The sequence below is a fragment of the Capsicum annuum genome, unplaced genomic scaffold, assembly GCF_002878395.1.
Source record: "Capsicum annuum cultivar UCD-10X-F1 unplaced genomic scaffold, UCD10Xv1.1 ctg4948, whole genome shotgun sequence".
NCBI classification, from domain to species: Eukaryota; Viridiplantae; Streptophyta; class Magnoliopsida; order Solanales; family Solanaceae; genus Capsicum; species Capsicum annuum.
Window position 1 is genome coordinate 19101 of NW_025857272.1, and position 5611 is coordinate 24711.

Here is a 5611-nt window from a genome sequence, read left to right on the forward strand (position 1 = left end):
CGTTGGCCCATGAATCCAAAAATGGTTCACTAGGAGGTGACATGCTCGAACTTGTACCAAAATCAACCGATACCTACAACAATGGTGAGTATGTCGCATCTTTTTTGATAGGCAGTCAAATGATCAAAAATTACTTGTTAGTCGACACCGGAAGTGATTTACTTTGGTGGCAATGTGGACCATGTGAGGCGAATAAGTGTTATTATCAACACCAACCTTTATATAACTCTACTGCATCCAAAACATTTCGAAAAGTTGATTGTGATCAACATGGTTTTAAATGCAAGACAGATGATCCACACTTTTATTGTAATCTACAAAGTTTTGAATGTAAATATGACGTTGAATACACGGATGGATCAAGCGTAAAAGGTTTTATAGCAGATGATGTGATTACTTTTGTTTTAGACAATCGACCAATTAGGGTCATGTTTGGATGTAGTAAAGATCAAACCGGTCATTTCCTTGCTTCCTCTTCTGGTGTTGTTGGCCTTGGACGCGATGTGTCACGTGGATATTCCTTACCATCGCAATTTGGGGGAACTTAATGTCTATGTGTCTACCAAGTGTTCTTTCAGGAAAGGGATCTGTATTGAGTTTTCATACAAGTAAGTTTCCAAGGGCAACATCAGCAAAATTATTACCAAATCACGTATGGCCATCGCGCTATTATGTCAATCTTTATAAAATTTTTGTTAACAAAAAGGAAGTTTCAGTGGATCCCTCGTGGTGGAATTTTAAACCAGATAGGACGGGTGGAGTCATCGTGGATACAGGAACAACTCTTACCCGTTTTCCTACTGATTTTTAGATCATATTTCGCACCATATTTAGAAGTGAAGTACGAGATATTCCTATGTTTGAATATCCAGCGGAGCCTTTTGACACTTGCTACGCGAATCCTGATAATATCGAGCTACATTTTCCTATTGTGAAGTTATACTTTGGCAGTGTGGATTCGAGTCATGAGTTGGTTCTCGCACAAGAACGAGTCGTTCTCAAAATTCATGGGTTATACTGTTTGGCTTTTATTGGATAGAAACAAGCCTTCTCAATCTTAGGTATAAATCAACTGCAAGGTGTAGGATTAACTTTTGATACTTCAGCAAACACTTTAGACTTTGACGTTGATGCATGTGATTGAGATGCATAAAAATAAAAAATTTCTGTGTCTCGCAATCTAAAAATTACGTTTTTTCATTCATTTTCTGTAAAAGAATCAGCTGTATACATGGAAATCAGGAGTTGATATACCTCTTTCTGCTTCTTCAAGATAATTGAATGTGTTGAGACATTATAAAACCAAAATGGAGCATTTTATAATGAGGATCCATAAAGCCGACCACATTTTTTTTTATTCTATTGGATACTGAATAAATTATTTATAGACACTAATTGATACCAATAAAAGTATAACAGATTTTTGTGGTTCTTCATCTATCAATAAAAGTATCTTCATTGTCACTGAACCTATATATTATAATCCCAACATAATGATACCAATACTGCTTGTTCACCAACCAAACGCGAAAAAGGATATCACTAATTATATCCCTTCATTATTTGATCTCGACATTACAATCTTGATATAACTTGTTCATCGATCCCAATGTGTGGTTCTTTCTGGGGATAAGAAAGTATATAATGACAAATTCATCCTTTTTCAATTTTTTTTTTAAAACAATTTTTTACCACTAGACAGTGTCTACCGGCCTTTTATTAATAATATAAATCAAATTCCTCAATATAAGAATTCGTACAAGCAAGGGGCTTAATCCTAATGAGGTAACTAACCTCTACCATCCTTTTTCAAATATTTTTCCATGAAGTCTCTTAAAGGAACTAAATTAAGTAAGATGTAAAATTAGGAAGTAAGATGTAAAATTAGGAAGCTTAACTAATACAATGTGAATAACAAGGCTACACAAATAAAGAATTGTAGTCTAAAAGGAAAACCTAAACCCTTCATTAACGGCGATGATTACTAACCCCTCCGGTGGGGTAATCCCACCGGAAAACTTGCCACCATTACCTTCATTAAAGTTGTCACGATCCGAATGGAGGCCTTGACCGCGACGAGCATCCTAAATCACGAGGGCCCGAGCACCCCTTTCTATAAGGAAATGCCGAAAATATAAACAAACGAGAATCATGGTCATTTTTTGACTTCAACTGAACAATACGAAATTTAATTCATAAACATTTGAAACACATGAAAATCAGTCTACAAAATTTCTAACAATAGAAAACTAACATCTGTCTAACTACTGGGACAAGGCCCCCAGTCAGACCATAAACCAAAATGAAACAACAAAGTCTAATAACCACGCCTTCCTCAATAGAGAAGGCTCACAAACTGCAAGTCTCAAACATACCAATCTACTGCTTAGTGGGACCCGGGACTGTGCCTCAAATCCTGAAATATAGGGGTCAATACAGATGTACTGATACGCAGAGCAATACAAAATAATCATGTGTTTTATATATGACATAAGTGAGAGCATTTCACAAAACTTTATGCATGGAGTAATTTAAAATACATGGGCAATTTCAAATAACTTTAAAACAATTCTGTAGATGCAATTCCTTTCTTTGTCTTACTTCTGAGCTAGGTGGTACACCTTACAATTCTACAGTCCACGGGCTATATGAAATCCGCCCTTAACTATGTGGCCAAGCCCCTAACCCAAGTTTACCGCAAAGGTTGGAGTTTCTAATTCTGATATGCCACAGGGCACTAAGCCAACGTATAATCCCTCATTAGGACATAATAAACCCGTATCAGCAAAACACAGTTTTGGGCAATAAGTTCTTAGAACTCGTGCCTTCTTCGGGTAACCAACTCTTTTTAAGACCATTTTTAACCTTTTCTAAACATGCATCATGCTAAACTCAAAATCTGAAACTCTAAATGAAAATCTGCAGTCTATTCTGTTTTGTGTTATCACGGCATTATCATGCTTTGGTATCATCATACCAAGACTTGCAAGTCAAACATCTCATCCATACATTATCATATTACAGTTCTTTCATTCAAAACAATGTTCAGACCACCAAAACATTCAAATAGTACAAGAGAATTCATATTTCAAAACATATGTCAAACTATGCAAAGACCCTCTTTCTTTTCAACATTTCAACAAATGGTGGTCAGTTTCTCAAAACAATTATGCAATTCCTTTGATTATCGCGTTTAACATTTAGAAACAAGAAAATACCCCTCTCTTTAACTCACAACCAACATAAATTTCATATAAGATAGTAAAGCTCTTGACTCGTACCTTTTGACATGCAATTGAAGAACCCTTAACTTGTAAATCAAGAAGTAACACCACGAGAGAGGGAAAATTGTTTTTCATGCTCTCAATTCTTATTTCAAACTCCAAATGCATGCACCTATATATTTGAACAAAAATCAAATTTAAGGGAAGGCCTCAAGACCAAAAAATTATATCTTTGAAAAGGATTCATAATGCGTATTCTTTAAATTGCTCTCAAAACCCTTCATGAATTTATGATTCCGTAGTTTTAAAACTTACTAAAACAATTTCAATATGCCCACAAAGTTTAGGATAACCCCAAGTACCTTAGATTACTTAGTTTGAAGGATGAAACCCAAAACTTTATTCGTTTCTTGAAAATCTTGAACTTAAAAGATAGAAATTTTGATCTTTGAGGGAGGGTTAGGGTTTTGTTTATGCGAAAAACTGATCACTTTTGAGACTATAATGCACAATAAATGTCTTAATCTTCTGTTAACACGACTTGGGGTTATGGGAAAAAGTCTAAATTGCCCTTTGGAGTTAAAACATTCAGTAGGATCCCGTTTTTTACTATCAATACATCTCATCGAGGGGACTAACGCGATAGCCATCATAACACGCCAATATTGCGCTGACATTCTGTTTTCGAAATCCAAAACGTCCCATCCCTCGTCCAAAAAATCTAAAACTCTCCTAGGACATCCCTACTTCACTCTTGAACATGAATCAACTTAAAAATATACGTTTGGAGGTTGGAAAGATCGATTTAGAAATTATTGAAGTTTAGGATCTTAAAATATGGCTAAGTTATTTCAACACTTAGAAAAATTTCAGGTTGTAAGCTACCTATGCATGCTACTAAGGGTGATACTAAGTCAAGAATGTTATGGGGTATTACATCATCCCCCTCTTGGGACCATTCATCTCCGAATGATAGCTCAGAACACAGACAAGCATGAATGCAAACACATTAAGGAAAAGTTAAGGAGAGTAGCAAATGATTTGTACCTTCTATGTAGTCATCCACGGTCTCAAAAAGGTTTGGGTATCTAGTTCGCATGTCATCTTTTGACTCCCAAGTACCTTTCTCCGCCTTTTGATTCTCCCACAACACCTTAATCGAAACTATGTCCTTACTCTTCAGCTTTTGAACTTGGTGATCCAGGATGGTAATGGGTTCTTCTTCGTATGACAAGGAGTCTTTTACAACGATCTCCTCTACCAGAAACACAAGAGAGTGATCTCCAATACACTTTTTCAGCATAAACACTTGGAATACTGGATGTACCAAAGCTAGACTTACGGGAAAATCTAGTTCAAAAGCAACCCCACCTATCCTTCTAACAATCTGATATGGTCCTATATAATAAGGACTAAGTTTTTCTATCTTCCCAAATCGCATGACACCCTTCACAGGGGAGACCTTTAGGAATACCTAATCATCAACTTTGAATTCTAAATCCCTTCTTATAACATTAGCATAAGACTTATGGCGACTCTAAGCTATCTTAAGTCACTCCCTAATGATCTTTACCTTCTTCATAGCTTGATGAACAAGGTCAGGACCAAACAATCGGGTTTCACCTCCTTCATACCATCCAATTGGTGACCTACATCTCCTCTCATAAAATAATTCAAAAGAAGCCATCTAAATACTGGAATGATAGCTATTATTGTAGAAGAGTTCTATCAACGGAAAATGATCCTTCTAACTACCTTTGAAATCAATCACGCAAGCCCTCAACATATCCTCAAGGGTCTGAATGGTGCGTTCCACTTGCCTATCAGTCTATGGGTGGAAGACGATACTCAGGTTCACTTGGGTGCCTAGACCCCTTTGCAAAGACTGCCAAAACTGCAAAGAGAATTGTATACCTCGGTCGAATATAATAGATACAAGAGCACCATGCAAATGGACTATCTCTCAAATATATAACTTAACATAGTCATCCCCTGAATAGTTCGTCCATGTTGGAACTAAATGAGCAGATCTGGTCATTCGGTCCACTATTACCCAAATGAAGTCATATTGGTTTCGGGACTTCAGGAGCCCTGTAATGAAGTCCATCTTAATCATCTCCCACTGACATACAGGCAAAGCTATCTCTTGAGAAGTGTCACCTGGTCTCAAATGCTCTACTTTGACTTGTTGACAATTCAAACACTTAGAAACAAAATTAGCAATATCTCTCTTCGTATTATTCCTTTAGTAAATAGACTTAAGGTCATGATACATTTTTGTAGAGTTTGGGTGAACAACATACCTCGAAGTGTGAGCTTTATTAAGAATTCTCTCTCGCAACCCATCCACATTCGGCATGCATAGCCTACCCTGATATCTCAAAATC